This window comes from Orcinus orca, chromosome 2 (genome assembly GCF_937001465.1).
Source record: "Orcinus orca chromosome 2, mOrcOrc1.1, whole genome shotgun sequence".
Lineage (NCBI taxonomy): Eukaryota > Metazoa > Chordata > Mammalia > Artiodactyla > Delphinidae > Orcinus > Orcinus orca.
Window position 1 is genome coordinate 88,420,027 of NC_064560.1, and position 17,628 is coordinate 88,437,654.

At 41.5% G+C, this 17,628-nt stretch overlaps 1 protein-coding gene across 2 annotated transcripts in view; it reads left to right on the forward strand.

The window, feature by feature from the left end:
• The first annotated feature begins 462 nt into the window (after positions 1–462).
• UACA (uveal autoantigen with coiled-coil domains and ankyrin repeats) overlaps positions 463–17,628 on the forward strand; it is a 109,763-nt gene continuing 92,597 nt past the window's right edge. Inside the window, exons 1-2 of one of the 2 annotated variants that reach the window (XM_049706916.1) lie at positions 463–656; positions 10,031–10,151. The gene's annotated coding sequence lies outside the window, so the exon portion shown is untranslated. Of the gene's footprint in view, positions 657–9,985; positions 10,152–17,628 lie in introns of those variants that run through there. The other variant, XM_033439977.2, reaches the window with a different exon arrangement.

The window sequence follows — 17,628 nt, forward strand, 5'->3', positions numbered from 1 at the left end:
AGATATGCCCTTGCTGTTAAAAACTTAATCATTATTCAAGGATCAATTCAAATCCCATCTCTTTCAGGAAAAAAAAAAAAAAAACAAACATCCTTTGACCCACCTAGGCTAATATGTTCATTTTCTTTTCTAAATTTTGGCTGTCTATGCCAGTGGTTTGAACAACCCTATTTGGGTATGATAATTTCTCTTTTTTAACTTCAACAAAATGTTCTCATAACCCACATGACAATAATTGTTCTTTTAGAACCTATTATAAAAATTCATGATGACTAAAGGATAGCATAGAATCCCAGGCTTTTAAGTAGCTATATATTTCGCCAATCATAACATATATTTGAACAGCAAATATATGCACCTTCTGAGATGTGTCTGAGTCATCTTATATGGATTTTTTTTTTTTTTTATTGCAGTACGCGGGCCTCTCACTGTTGTGGCCTCTCCCGTTGCGGAGCACAGGCTCCGGACGCGCAGGCTCAGTGTCCATGGCTCACAGGCCTAGCCGCTCTGCGCCATGTGGGATCTTCCCGGACCGGGGCATGAACCCATGTCCCCTGCATCGGCAGGCGGACTCTCAACCACTGCGCCACCAGGGAAGCCCATCTTATATGGATTTTTGATGCTCAATTCAACCCATAAATTACAAGGGATTCAAGGTACAAAGTTTGGGAATCACTGGCCTACTGCATTTATTTACAATGAATCACAGGCCAAGGGATATTGCTTGCATTGTCATGTAACTCTTCAGGTTGGACTGTATCCTTCATTTAGACTGAATCCTTCTTGAGGACAAGAGCTTCCTCTTTCATGCCTTTGTACATCCACAGTGCTAATGAACCAATCAGTTAAGGATCATTAATTGAGCACTAACGGTGAACAGGACACTGAACTTGACTCTGTGGGAGATACAAAGCATAAGATCCAGTTCCTACCCTTGAGCTCTCACAGTCTAGTTATAGAGACATGACCAATGTCTCCATAAATGGATTAATGAATTAATGAAATAAGGCTGTGAGAGCAAGGCTTGAGATACATAAAGTAACAATTTAACTGGTAAATTCTATGGGTTATAGGATGAATTATGAAATGAGTTGAACAGATGCTAAATGCTATGACTACAGAAAAGAAGGAAAGTGTGCCAGTGAGCAGGAAAGCATTGTAGAGGAGAGCTTTGAGTGTGAACCTGAAAGATGATTTGGACTTGCCGGCTTTCCTCAGCCCTGGAAGGTGCTCAGAGAATAATTTAATGAATGAATGGGCACAAAAAGCATTTTGGGCCATTTGTTCCTAGATAGATACAAGCGAAACCCTCATTCTTTTAAGGAATAACATTCACTCTGCAACACACAGTAGTCAACTTCTTGAAGGGAGCAGTGGATGAAGAGGAGGGGGGCTTTCCTATTTCCTTCCAGGAGCCTCTGAACCCCATAGTCTCATAGAATGTTGTTGCTGGGGTCCAGAAATCATTTTGTTCAACCTTTCATAGTGGAGAGTATTGAGGCTCCCATGGTGAAGTGACTTGCCCAGGATCATACAACCAGTTAGTAGCAGAGCCGGGACTTGGCATGTGGGAGCTGGACTTCAAGGCTAGTGTACTTTCCACTCTGTCCTGTTACCCCTGGAATTCCCTCCCTTTTACTGAACTTGCCAAAACAACTTGTATAAAATAAGTTTCCCTGAGGCTAACCCTTCCTACCACCTTCTTATTCTAATCACAATGCTAGACAGGCCTTCCTTTTCTTGCTATCCAAACATGCCCTACTTAAAAACTAGAAGCAACTCCTGGACCCCCGCCAATGCTTCAAAGAGACTGTGTATTGGCACCCCCCATGCCAAAACCATCTTATAAAAGACAAACTATTAATTACAAAATCCAAACCATTGCTTTGTGGATTGTGGGGACCTCATGAGTGTCAGTGGGAGATGGGGCTGGTTCTGGAGGGCCCCTCTCCAGTGCCATTAGGGTTCACCCACAATAGAGAGCTGCCTTCTCTAGGATACCACAAACCAATTAGGTTGGGACCCTTCCAGGAAGCTGTCACCATCGGGTGACTATTCAGACAGTCTGGGTGATCTGAAAAGACAGTGGGTGGGCACTGGGATACATAGACATGACTTTTGGCCAAGGATGCCCCAGGCTCAGGAACCTGGAAGGCAAATGCCCTTAAGAAATTACCTTCAGGGGCAGAGTCAAGATGGCAGACTAGGCGGACACGAAATTCGCGTCTCCTCACAACTAGGGCACCTACCATGCACTGTTGGGGGACCATGGACACCTAAGGGGACGGGAGGAACCCCCAGCAATCGGGTAGGACATGGGGCATGGGGGAAAGTGAAGGGGGAGGAGAAGTGGAGGCGGAACAGGACTGGTGCCCCTGAGGGGAGGCTGGGGGAGGGGAAGGGATGCCACGCCCACAGGAGGAAGGGGGGGACCATTGGGAGGGCAGAGGATCAAAAGGGAGCATGGCCACCATTTTCCCTGCCCACCTCGGCCCCCAGGGAGCCTGCTGAGATCCCAGGCCTGATCCTCTGCCCACTGAGGCCCCCCTCCAGCCGCCTGGATCCTGAGGGAGTGAGAGGGAGGGAAGGGGGAGCAAAAGTAAATGCCAGACCTACAGGACCGGCACCCCTAAGGGGCAGCTGGGGGAGGGGAGGAATTCCTACATCCAGCAGGACACACCCACGGATAGGGGTCCAGTGGCTTCGTGGGAGACCCTGGGGGAGGTGGGCAGAGGAACGGAAGGGAACGCAGCCAGCGCTTTCCCTGTCCACTTAGGTCCCAACAGGCTCCCGGACCTAATCCTCTGCCCTCAGAGCCTCCCTCCTGCCATGCAGACCCCAAGCCCAGCCCCTACACCCCCACCCAGGGCCCCACCTCTACACTCGGAAACCCCCTCCCTCCAACTGCGCTGGCCTGAACCCCACCCACACACCCTCACCCAGAGCCCTACCGCCAAACTCCGGAACTCCACACTCTGGAAACCCCCCTTTGGATGTGCTGCCTCTCCCCTTCGGTGCAGGTCCTAAGCAGAGGCCCCGCCCCACACTTAAACATCACCCCACCACACCCCTCCACCCCAGCCCTGCCTAGGTCCCGCCCCACCCTAAACCCCACCCCTGCCTAAGTTCCACCCCCACCCCCCCACCCCCGCCTAAACTCCGCCCACCATAGCCCCAGCACTTTGTGTTTTTTTTTCTTTTAGGTTGGGGTTCTGTTTTACCTTGTTGTTGATACATTTATATTTTTATTTTTTCTAATAAATCTTTTATTTTTCTAATTTTATTTTATTCTTTACACTTTGTTCTTGTTCTGCTCCTTTTGGTTTGCTCCCCCTCCTTTATTTTTCTCTTTATTCTGTTGTGGTTTTGTTTTACCTTGTTGCAGTTGTTTCAGTTATATTTTTATTTTTCCTAATATATTTTTTATCTTTCTAATTTTAATTTAATTTCATTTTGTATTCTGTTATTGTACTGCTCCTTTGTTTCTTTTCTTTTCTTTTTGCCACACCACATGGCTTCTGGGATCTTGGTTCCTAGGCCAGAGGTTGGGCCCAAGCTCCTGTGGTGGGAGCCCCGAGTCCAAACTGCTGGACTAACAGAGAACCTCAGACCCCAGAGAATATTAATCTGTGTGAGGCCTCCTGGAGGTCCTCATCTCAGCACCAAGACCTGGCTCCACCCAACTGTCAGTAAACTCCAGTGCTGGATGCCTCAGGCCAAGCAACCAGTAAGACAGGAATACAGCCCCACCCATCAAAAAAAAAAAAATTGAAACAACAAAAAATATGTTACAGATGAAGGAGCAAGACCAAATGAATGAAGATGAAATAGGCAACCTACCTGAAAAAGAATTCAGAATAATGATAGTAAAGATGATCCAAAATCTCAGCAACAGAGTGAAGAAAATACAAGAAATGTTTAACAAGGATCTCAAAGAACTAAAGAGCAAACAAACAGTGATGAACAACACAATAATGAAATTAAAAATACTCTAGAAGGAATCAATAGCGGAATAACTGATAATAACAGAATAACAGATAAGTGAACTGGAAGATAAAATGGTGGAAATAACTGCTGGGGAGCAGAATTAAGAAAAAACACTGAAAAGAATTGAGGACAGTCTCAGAGACTTCTGGGACAATGTTAAATGCACCAACATTCGAATTATAGCAATCTCAGAAGAAGAAGAGAAAAAGAAAGGATCTGAGAAAATATTTGAAGAGATTATAGTCGAAAACTTCCCTAACATGGGAAAGGAAATAATCAAGTCCAGGAAGCTCAGAGAGTGCCATATAGGGTAAACCCAAAGAGAAACATGTCGAGACACATATTAAACAAACTATCAAAAATTAAATACAAAGAAAAATATTAAAAGCAGCAAGGGAAAAGCAACATAACATACAAGGGAATCTCCATAAGGTTAACAGCTGATCTTTCAGCAGAAACTCTGCAAGCCAGAAGGGAGTGGCAGGACATATTTAAAGTGAAGAAAGGGAAAAACGTACAACCAAGATTACTCTACCCAGGAAGGATCTCATTCAGATTCAATGGAGAAATCAAAAGCTTTACAGACAAGCAAAAGCTACAAGAACTCACACCACCAAACCAACTTTACAACAAATGCTAAAGGAGCTTCTCTAAGTGGGAAACACAAGTGATGAAAAAGACCCACAAAAACAAACCCAAATCAATTAAGAAAATGATAATAGGAACATACATATCAATAATCACCTTGAAGGTAAATGGATTAAATGCTCCAACCAAAGGATATAGACTGGCTGAATGGATACAAAAACAGGACCCTTATATATGCTGTCTACAAGAAACCCACTTCAGACCTAGGGACACATACAGACTGAAAGTGAGGGGATCCAAAAAGATATTCCATGCAAATGGAAATCACAAGAAAGCTGGAGGAGCAATACTCATATAAGATAAAATAGATTCTAAAATAAAGACTGTTACAAGAGATAAGGAAGGACACTACATAATGATCAAGGGATCAATCCAAGAAGAAAACATAACAATTATAAATATTTATGCACCCAACAGAGGAGCACCTCAATACATAAGGCAAATGCTAACAACCATCCAGTAACACAATGATAGTGGGGGACTTTAACATCGCACCTACACCAATAGACAGTTCATCCAGACAGAAAATAAATAAGGAAACACAAGCTTTAAATGACACAATAGACCAGATAGACTTAATAGATATTTTTAGGACATGCCACCCAAAAGCAGAAGGATACACTTTCTTCTCAAGTGCACACAGAATGTTCTCCAGAATAGGTCACATCTTGGGTCACAAATCAAGCCTTGAAAATTTAAGAAAATTAAAATCACATCAAGCATCTTTTCCAACCACAACGCTATGAGATTAGAAATCAATTACAGGAAAAAAAATGTAAAAAACACAAATACATGGCGGCTAAACAGTGCATTGCTAAATAACCAAGAGATCACTGAAGAAATCAAAGAAGAAATAAAAATATACCTACAAACAAATGACAATGAAAACACAATGATCCAAAACCTATGGGACACAGCAAAAGCAGTTCTAGGAGGGAAGTTCATAGCAATTCAAGCTCACCTCAAGAAACAAGAGAAATCTCAACTAAACAATCTAACCTTACACCTAAAGCAACTAGAAAAAGAAGAACAAAGAAAACCCAAAGTTAGTAGAAGGAAAGAAATCATAAAGATCAGAGCAGAAATAAAAGAAATAGAAATGAAGAAAACAGTAGCAAAGATCAATAAACTAAAAGCTGGTTCTTTGAGAAGATAAACAAAATTGATAAACCTTTAGCCAGACTCATCAAGAAAAAAAGAGAGAGGACGCAAATTAATAAAATTAGAAATGGGGCTTCCCTGGTGGCGCAGTGGTTGAGAGTCCGCCTGCCGATGCAGGGGACATGGGTTCGTGCCCTGGTCCAGGAAGATCCCACATGCCATGGAGCGGCTAGGCCCATGAGCCATGGCCGCTGAGCCTGCACGTCTGGAGCCTGTCTCCACAATGGGAGAGGCCACAGCAGTGAGAGGCCCGTGTACCACAAAAAATATAAAATAAAATTAAAAATAAAAATAAATTTAAAAAATAAAATAAAATTATAAATGCAAAAGGAGAGATTACAACTGAAACCACAGAAATAAGAAAGATCATAAGAGACTACTACAGGCAACTCTATGCCAATAAAATGGACAACTTGGAAGAAATGGACAAATTCTTGGAAAGTGCAACTTTCCAAGATTGAACCAGAAAGAATTAGATATTATAAACAGACCAATCACAGATAATGAAATTGAATCTGTAATTTAAAATCTTCCAACAAACAAAAGTCCAGGGCCAGACGGCTTCACAGGTGAATTCTATCAAACATTTGGAGAACAGCTAACACCTATCCTTCTCAAATTCTTCCAAAAAATTGCAAAGGGAGGAACACTCCCAAGCGTGTTGGAGGCCACCATCACCCTGATACCAAAACCAGACAAAGATATCACAAAAAAAGAAAATTATAGACCAATATCACTGATGAACATAGACCCAAAAATCCTCAACAAAATACTAGCAAACAGAATCCAACAACACATTAAAAAGATCATACACCATGATCAAGTGGGATTATCCCAGGGATGCAAGGATTCTTCAATATATGCAAAACAATCAATGTGATACACCATATTAACAGATTAAAGAATAAAACCCATATGATCATCTCAAGAGTTGCAGAAAAAGTTTTTGACAAAATTCAACACCCATTTATAATAGCTCTCCAGAAATTGGCCATAGAGGGAACCTACCTCAAATAATAAAAGCCATATATGACAAACCCACAACAAACATCATTCTCAATGGTGAAAAACTGAACGCACTTCCTTTAAGATCAGCAATAAGACAAGGATGTCCACACTCACCACTATTATTCAGCATAGTATTGGAAGTCCTAGCCACATAAATCAGAGAAGAAAAAGAAATAAAAAGAATATAAATTGGAAAAGAAGAAGTAAAACTGTCACTGTTTGACAATGACATGAAACTATACATAGAAAATTCTAAAGATGCCGCCAGAAAACTACTAGAACTAATCAATGAATTTGGTAAGGTTGCAGGATACAAAACTAATGCACAGAAATCTCTTGCATTCTTATACACACACTAACAATGAAAGATCAGAAAGAAAAATTAAGGAAATAATCTCATTTACCACCACAACAAAAAGAATAAAATACCTAGAAATAAACCTACCTAAGGAGACAAAAGACCTGTACTCAAAAAACTATAAAACACTGATGAAAGAAATCAAAGATAACATAAACAAATGGAGATATATACCATGCTCCTGTATTGGAAGAATCAATATTGTGAAAATGACTATACTACCCAAAGCAATCTACAGGTTCAGTGCAATCCCTATCAAATTACAAAGCATTTTTCACAGAACTGGAACAAGAAACGTTACAATTTGTATGGTAACACAAAATATCCCAAATATCCAAAACAAACTTAAGAAAGAAAAACGGAGCTGGAGGAATCAAGGTCCCTGACTTCAGACTATATTACAAAGCTACAGTAATCAGGACAATATGGTATTGGCACAAAAACAGAAATATAGATCAATGGAAAGGTTAGAAAGCCCAGAGATAAACCCACACACATATGGTCACCTTACCTTTGATAAAGGAGGCAAGAATATACAATTGAGAAAAGACAGCCTCTTCAATAAGTGGTGCTGGGAAAACTGGACAGGTACATGTAAAATGAAGAAATTGGAACACACCCTAACACCATACACAAAAATAAACTCAAAATGGATTAAAGACCTACATGTAATGCCAGACACTATAAAACTCTTAGAGGAAAACATAGGCAGAACACTCTATGACATAAATCACAGCAAGATCCTTTTTGACCCACCTCCTAGAGTAAGGGAAATAAAAACAAAAATAAACAAATGGGACCTAATGAGACTTAAAAGCTTTTGCACAGCAAAGGAAACCATAAATAAGATGAAAAGACAACCCTCAGAATGGGAGAAAATATCTGCAAACGAAGCAACTGACAAAGGATTAATCTCCAAAATATACAAGCAGCTCATGCAGCTCAATCTCAAAAAAACAAACAACACAATCCAAAAATGGGCGGAAGACCTAAATAGACATTTCTCCAAAGAACACATACAGATGGCCAACAAATACATGAAAAGGGGCTCAACATCACTAATCATTAGAGAAATACAAATCAAAACCACAATGAGGTATAACCTCACCCCAGTCAGAATGGCCATCATCAAAAAATCTAGAAACAATAAATGCTGGAGAGGGTGTCGTGAAAAGGGAACCCTCCTGCACTGTTGGTGGGAATGTAAATTGATACAGCCACTATGGAGAACAGTATGGAAGTTCCTTAAAAAACTGAAAATAGAACTACCATATGACCCAGCAATCCCACTACTGAGCATATACCTTGAGAAAACCATAATTCAAAAAGACACATGCACCACAATGTTCATTGCAGCACTATTTACAATAGTCAGGACATGGAAGCAGCCTAAATGTCCATCGACAGATGAATGGATAGAGAAGATGTGGCACATATATACAATGGAATATTACTCACATAAAAAGGAATGAAACTGAATTATTTGTAGTGAGGTTGATGGACCTAGAATCTGTCATACAGAGTAAAGTAAGCCAGAAAGAGAAAAACAAATACCATATGCTAACGCGTATATATGGAATTTTAAAAAGTGGTACTGATGAACCTAGTGGCAGGGCAGGAATAGAGACGCAGGCAGAGAACCCACTTGAGGGCACAGGGGACGGGGAGGGGGAAGGGGAAGCTGGGGCCAAGTGAGAGAGTGGCATGGACATATACACACTACCAAATGTAAAATGGATGGCTAGTGGGAAGCTGCTGCATAACACAAGGAGATCAACTCATGCTTTGTGATGACCTAGAGGGATGGGATACGGAGGGTGGGAGGGAGGCTCAAGAGGGAGGGGATATGGGGATATATGTATACGTATAGCTGATTCACTTTCTTGTACAGCAGAAACTAACACAACATTATAAAGCATTTATACTCAAATAAAGATGTGGAAAAAAAAAAAAAAGAAAGAAACTGCGGCCAACCCCCTGGCCATCTGTGGCCTGAAGTCAAGCTATTGGTTTAGCCTGTTCCATTGTGAAGCAATTAGCGAATTCTTTGGTAAGAGGTCTTGGCCTCTCCTAACTGTGTACTTTTCTTGTTTCAGTGATAACTTTCTTCATTACTATCAAAGACTCCTGGGCCTTTATACTTTCTCTTTCCTGATCTACCCCAACAAAGCCTTGTTCTCAGAGCCTTAATTCATTAATCCACTCACTCATTGTATCCATTATGCCTGTTTAGTCGAGTGAAATCACTACTTGAAGGACTATTAGGTGATGTCACTTCCTCTGATTCTAGTGCTTACTAGCTGTGTGACTTGGGCAAGGCATTTACTTTTCTGGTCCCTCTGGTCTAATCTCCTTACCTATAAAGTGAGGGAGTTGTATGAAATGATCCTCTCTCCTTCTACCTTTGTCATTCAGGGTAGGAGACAGAAACCACATGGTACTAGGAACAGGGGAGGTTTAATATAAAGAATGATTAACTCATAACAGAGAACTAGCAACTCAGGGGTAGAGCAAACTTTGAAGAATACTGGAACAGCAGATACAGGGAGCGGCCTAGGACCTACTCCAGGGCTGAGGCAGACTACCCAAGGAAGGGACAAATTTGGAGAGTCCCCACTCCCGAGGCTGAGATAAAGCCTTATAGCTGTAACCCAGTGAATGGCACAGGAATTCATTGAGGTATTACAGGCTGGGGCTGGCAGCACTTGAAAAACTTGTTGAGGAGCTGCCCATGGGAGTGCTGCTGGTCTCACTGGAAAGTCAGCTAAGGTGCTCGTGGAACTCCACAGAAGTGCCTGTAGGGTGCCACGGAAACTGGCTTGAGGTGAGTATGCCTCCACCAACCCCACCCCTCTTCCTCTGCTACAGGAAAGCCACAAGAGTAAGAAGAAAAGCACATCCGAACCAGGAAAGGAAGTCCCTTTCTCCTGCTTTTTTGCAGTGTCCCTCCAGAACCCTCTACTGACAAAGCTTAACATCATGCCATCAGGTAAAGAGAAATGTTTACAGGGTCTGGTTTGCTGGGCAATGAAGGGTAGATTTGGAGATGAGAAGGAATAACTCAATAACTGGCGCATCATCATTATGTAATGTGCGATTCTTTGATTCGTTGAATTTTACATTAAAATGTAAGAAATAAATGAAACCGTTGTATTGTACCTGGCCTAGACATGATCTTAGCTTATTTTTCTATGCCTTCCTCAATAATTAACGAATTGCTTCAGACTGTAACCGGTCCTGAGTAGGATGACTTTTGACCTTAACACTATAAACATGACACAATCATGTTTATATATGATTAGATATATGTCTATATTATATATATAAAATGGGTAATTAGTTATTACCTATGCCAAGGACAGAGGTGGATGTGAGCTTCCAGGGGAATGAATAGAAGATGTCAAGGCCTTCCATATTCTTCCTAATGACAGCAAATAACTCAGAGGTGAAATAAGATCAAGAGTAAAGTTAATCTCAAACCAGATATCATCAAGAACCAGATGCACAAAGAAACTGTGATAAAAGTTCATAGGAAGGAACACGACCCATAGGCTGAAACGGTCAAGGAAGGAAGGATTTGTGATGGCAGCCAGATTTGAGAAGAATGTTGAACCATGGACAGAAGTTGTACATTAAGTGCAAAGGGAATAGTCCAAGATGTGGCTATAGATGAGAAACAGATTAACTATCCCTCGGCCCCAAATTTGCTGGCCTCAGCTTTGAACTGAGCCATTCGGTTGCCAACAGATATGTCATGCGTGTAGTACAGACGCCATGGAGATCAGCATGCAGGACCTCTAAGAGTCACTGGATCGCATGTGAGCTCTTTGTGGAAACATCATTATACAGACCTTCCCCATCATGTAGCTAAACCCATGGTTCTCATATCAATGGGTTGAGCATTTGCTAGTATATAGGATTTACTGCTATAATAATCAACTTCTCTGCACCTTGTTTCATTGAAACACCAAGATATAAAAGCCAATAAATGTCCCGAATAATTGTGATCAACGGTGCAAACACAGCCTTGCTGTGTCCGGCCCCTCAGGTTTATTTGCTCTCTCCTGAGTGAAGATTGGGCAGAGGTGTGACTCAGAAGTGTTCTGAGTGTTTGACAAGCTGTGCTCTGCGTGAGGATGTCAGAAGGAAAGTGGCTATTGGCTTCTGTCTATATCACTTGCACTTAATATTTACTGACATTTGGCCTCTATGACCCTAGAGTTTGCTGGCCTAGGTTTCTCCATCCATCCTCTAAAAGCTGCCATTCCTTAGGCTCTGTCCTAGGCTTGGCTTACTCTACACCTTTCCTGGACCTTCTTATCTATTCCTGTGACTCAGATTACCATTTATATTTGCTGACAACATCTGAGATTTTATCTTTAGCTCCAGACCCGAATAGCCTCCGTGCTACTAGATAAGGATGCAGTATAGGCAACTCCAGCTCAACATATCCCAAGCTGAGCAAACTGTCTTACCTCACAAACTTGTTGCTGCTCCTGCTGTGCCCTTTCAATAAAATGTAACATTATTTCACCCAGGTGTGCAAGTTAAAAACCAGGAAGTCATCATTAACTTTCCACTCTTCCACCCACTACATCCAAGTCAGTCATCAAAGGCTATTAATTCTTTCTCCAAAATCTCTTAAATCCACCTCCTGGCTTTCACCTCACTCTAGTCCCTGTGCCACAACCTGGTCCACCCACAGCCTTCCTCACCTCAGTGATGACAACTTCTAGTTGCTCCAATTCCTAATTGGCTCTCTCGTCTTTCCTATCAATTCATCAGAAATTTTTATCAGCTTAATCTTCAAAGTATATCCAGAATCTGATCACTTCTCTACTGCTACTACCCTGGTCTGGTCACTACTGCCTCTCACTTGGATTACTGCAAAGCCCCGATGTGGTTTCCCATGTCCCTCAGAGAAGAGTCTGGAGCCCTTATAATATCCTTCTGGGAAGTACATGATGTAGCTTTCCACTCCACCTTACATCTCTCAGTTCATATCCATCTCTTGCCCTTTTTCATTCTGTTCCAGCCACGTGGGCACTTCTCACTTTCGGTTCTTTGTCCCTCAGGAACAATGATTAATCTCAAGGAGTCTGAACAATGCCTGACACTTGAAAGGTACTCAATAAGGGACTTCCGTGGCAGTCCAGTGGTTAAGACTTCACCTTCCAAATGCAGGGGTGCAGTTTTGATCCCTGGTCAGGGAGATAAGATCCCACGTGACTCGCAGCCAAAAAACCAAAACATAAAACAGAAGTGATATTGTAACAAATTCAATAAAGACTTTAAAAATGGTCCACATCAGGGACTTCCCTGGTGGTGCCGTGGTTAAGAGTCCACCTCCAATGCAGGGGACACGGTTTCGAGCCCTGGTCCAGGAAGATCCCACATGCCGCGGAGCAGCTAAGCCTGTGAGCCACAACTACTGAAGCCCACGCACCTAGAGCCCAAGCTCCGCAAAGAGAAGCCACCGCAGTGAAAAGCCCGCGCTCCGTGACCAAGTGTAGCCCCTGCTCCCCGCAGCTAGAGGAAGTCCACGCGCAGCAATGAAGACCCAATGCAGCCAAATAAATAAATTTATAAAAAAACAATAGTCCACATCAAAAAAACTTTTAAAAAGGTAGTATTGAATTAATTAATTTTCTCAATCACAAACTCTCATGTTGCTTAATTTTTCCTGTTTTTAATGATGCTGTTTGCTATTTCAATTGTTTTTTGAAATATGTATTTAGCATCTCAATTTTGGACAGCGTTGACTAGATTTTTGTTTAAAGTGGACAAGAGAACGCAGTGCTCCTACAATATCAGGAACATTGGCAAAAAAATAAAAATCTGGGGAACATGTCTGAAAGAAAACTTGATTCCACCCTAGAGTCTTGTTTCAGCCCTGGACTGTAAACCATACTTGTTCTGACATGAACCAGGAATGAAACTGGGAAGACATACTTTTGAAAGTTCACATAACAATCACCCATGACTTTATAAATGCACCACTCTGGTGAATATTCATAGTCTTAAAACTGAAACTAGAAGGTCAATGAATCCTTTGTTTAAGGTGATATTAAGCTAAATCTCTCTGTGTGAATTGTTTTCATACAGAAAACTCAGTCACATTATCCAGTAAGTCAACACCAACTTCTCAGCACTTACTTGAGGAAGCCGTATAACTACTGCTTTAAGAGCATAGGCCTGGAATTACACAGAGATGTTGAAACACAGGAAGTGACCACTCTGAATCTCTATATGTGATTATATCTTATTCACTTCATTATTTCAATATTTTGGAAAAAAGAGAGAAAATATGAACAAAAGACAAACACTGGAACAAGATGGTCTCTTGCACCCATTCCTAACCATAATATCAAAAATACATTAGAATCAGTATTCTTCATGGCTAGAGTTTTCTTTTTAATTCATTCATTTGGCCCATAGGAGAGGGCCTATAATGTCAGACCAATTGAAATTCTGAGATCTCAAAGTTATCGTTGCTAGACGTACCCAAGGAAGCATGAGGTCTGGTGGTGCCAGAAGGGCTCTTACTAGTTTTTTCCAGTGATGTGCTGGAGCTAACCTATAACAGCTGATTTGTATATTTTAAGGGATTTTTACGAGCTGGTTGAACTCCATGCTAGCTTGAACTCCGAGGTGGGAGTATTTATACCATGGAGACTGGCAATCACTGCCAACCAGGATTCCCCCCACCAAAAAACAATGCCAGCTGTTAAATCACCAACATTACATCACTTGTTCAGTCTTTCAGTCTCTTTGACAGACTTTGCTGAGTCAACAGGGGTTTCTAAATTCCCATTTTTCAGTGTTGGACTTTCTGAAGTATTGTGACTTTCTATAGTGAATCCTATCCATCTACAGGTATAGGTCTTTGATTTCAGTTTTGGTTTTAGAGATTTTTTTTTCTCTATGGGCAAATTATTAACAAGCATGAATAACTGATTAGGATTTGGTTTTACATTTATTTACAAACTACTTTTGTAATTACGTGGCATGATTAATAATTGCTGACTCTCTGTCCTTCCCATCTCCTGGACAACTTCATGGTCTCTCATATTGACATAATTTAGCCTTTGTAAACTTCAGATTCATCACTTATAAAACTGAGATAATAATAGTACATGCTGCTCGCTTCGTTGTTGGGAGTATTAAAGAAATAACACAGGTAAAGAACTTGGCACAGTGCTTGGTACATGGTAGTATCTCAATAAATTTTAGTTATCATGTAGTAACAGTAGTAGCAGCACTTTGTGCTGTGAGGTACATACACACAATAAGGTAAGATGTGGTATTTTGGTGGACAAATATTTTGACCAATCCCTATACAGCTCAGGAACACAAATTAACCAATATTTGCTGCTTGGTGGTTTAGATATTGGTGGTCCCTGTCTGAGTGGATCCCTTTGCTGGTAGAAAGAGATTAGTTGAGTATTTATCTTCATACTCCCAGAATAGCATTGAGGATCTCTTAGATCAGGAAGATCAAGTTGATATTTTGGAGTTGTAAGACTGAAAGATATTGGCTATTTCATACTTTCTCCTTTCTCCTGAAACTTCCGAAAGCCCTGTTTCTTCACTGCCCATCTTTCCTTTAACTGATGATCATGATTCATGAGAAAAGAGAAGCAACCCAGTTGAGACCTTCTTTTTTTCCTTCTGCTAAATATACCAACCTATACATATCTGTACCTGTATTTTCTGCCTTCCTTCCTGTTACTACAGATGATGGGTTCAAGCTTCTATGTGAGGAATCAGACCCCTTTTTCACCTTCTCAAGGACTTAATCTGTACGAATATCCCCATTCTCTGTTTCATCCGTCCTTCCCCCTCTACTGGATCCTTCTCCTCCCAGCTTACAAAAATGTTTTAGTAGCTCCCACCTTAAAAAGACTTCTGCTGACCTCTTTTCACCCTCCAGCTACTATCCCCATTTCTCTGCTCCCCTTCACACCACATTGATTATAGTCTCTACCCCATTACCTTCCATTCTGTCTTTAACCTACTTTAGCCCAAACTGAGGGAAACTGTTTGTCAAGGCTATTAGTACCGTCCATGACGCCAAACCCAATGGTCTCTCATCTGTCTTCATGCTTCTCCAACTTTCAGCGCTACTTGGCAAGGCTGAACTTTGAAAAACCATCCTCTCTTGGCTGCTGCATCACCACCCTCTGGTTTTCTGCCTGCTCTCTAGCCATTCCTTCTTAGTCTCCTCCTCCTTGCCTTCTCCTCTGCTTGTTTTCTAAATGTTGCAGTATCCATGTCTTGGCCTTTGGCCCTCTTCCATAACAGAGCTCATCTGGTCCCATGACCTTAAAGTCTATTTCTTTGCCCTTGATTCCCAAATCTGTGTCTCCAGCCCCACCTCTCCAATGAGTTTCACTGTTGCTGTTTAGGCTGTCTACTTGATATAGCCCCACTTGGACGCCCAATGGGAAGTTCAAACCAGCATGACCAAAATAAAACCCTTAACTTCCCCTTTGAAACACAGCTCCTGTAGTCATTCCCACTCAGTCAATGGCACCACGGTCCACCTAGCTGTCTAAGGTATTATCCTCTCTGTATCCAATCTACTAGCAAGTCAGTTCTATCCCTAGACTATAACCCAATCCTCTTCATACCCTTCTGCTTTCCCTCTGGGTCATTTATGATCAGTTTTTTCTGTAGAAACAGAAAGATCTTTGGGGTATATAAATAAGATCCCAACATCCCCTGCTTAATTAACTTCCTATTAGAACCTTAACTAGCTTCCTGTTAGAAAACAATCCAAAATCCTTACTTTGACCCACAAGGCTGTGGCCCCAGCCTGCCTCTCCAAACTCATCTTGCTCCTATACTTGCCCCCTTACGCTGCAGTAACGCTGGTCTTCAATGTGCTCCTTCAACTTGCTAAGTTGGACCTCCACTTAGGGCCTGTGCATTTGCTGTTTCCTCTGCCTGTAGTATTCTGCCTCCACATAGACACTTGGAAGGCTCCCTTCAGTCCTCCAGACTTGAGTTCAAAGTCACTCCTCCAAGAGACCTTCCTTGACCACCCATTCTACAGTAGCCTCTCCTCTCTTGTTCTCTAACACGTGACTCTTTCTGTTTTCCTCACATACCACTATTTGAATTTATCTTGGTCACTTATTTGTGTGTTTACATTTTCTCCTCCCTTCCACCATGCTTGTGAGAATTAAGCTCCATGACAGCAAAGCCCCTCACCTACCTTGTTCCCTTGTTTCCCCTGCACTGCCTCACACATCACCTGTGACTAACCAACAATTGCTGAGTGAATGCGTGACCATTCTGGACACTGAACAAGGTATTTCTAAATACTACAAGGGTAAATGTAGGTGAGAAATTGACTGCTACACTGCTCACTGTCCTGTATGTAATGCCACACCCGTATGAGAAATGTGTTCTAGAATGCAGCATCAGGAAAACTTCTGTGAAGAACCTGCTGTGCCTCTTCCTTTCCCCATATTAGAGCTGTCACTAATGGTTTCCATTTTTGATTTGCCCTGGCTGTTAGGAAGTGGAAAGCCAAATTTCAAACCCAGGACAGCAATAGTGGTTGTTCTAACAGTCCCTTCCTCTGGTTTATTTCCTACTTTTGTTATGGGAAGTATGGTAGTGAGATTTGTTATGTCACCTCCGTTTTTTTTTTGGAGAGAAGTATGATTTAAATGAAAACATTGAAAGGGTTGACATCTAGTGTTGACTTGCAGCAATGTGATATTGGATGGGAGCTTTCTGGCCATAAGGGTTCAGGTGGTAGTGTGAGCTTTGTTGTTGTTAGGGGTTTGCTGTGATTCATATTTGTGGATTCCCTAAGGTTACTTTAATTAGGACTTACTTGGCTAATCAGAGCCCAGCCCTCTGGGTTGTCAGGCTTATTTGTATTTGTTGACTTGACAAGTGTCACTTCAGAGTTATGAGCCGAAGAGCTGCTGCATCTTGAGAGTTTGTTATTCTCTTCCTGTCTCAGGAGTGGAAGAAAGATGCCTTTTAGTTTAGGCTTAAAATGCTATGCCTTGATCTTAGGCTAATTCATGAACCACACCCTCCTAAGGGAACTGTTCAAAGGAACTGTTCTTAATTGTTGTTTAGATCTGGGGATGGTTCTGAAATTTATGGAGCATAATAGGTAATGCTTCTCCCTAGTATGACAAAATTAAAATGTAACTCTTTTGAAGTCCAGAATGTGTTGGTATTTTAATTGATTAGTTATTTTATATATTTTGCTTGTAGCAATAGCATTCATAAAATAGCAATAGGGAGAGCATACATCAATCCATTATTATTGAATGTTTTGATGCTTGTACTAAATCGATGTTGATGGTGTAAAGAATATATACATGGCTAATTCATGAGGACATCATAGTGGACAAATCTCTTTGAATAGTTAAAGTATGCTTTTAAAACAACCCTCATGGCTTATATGCAGTGTGGAATAATGCCACTGTATACAA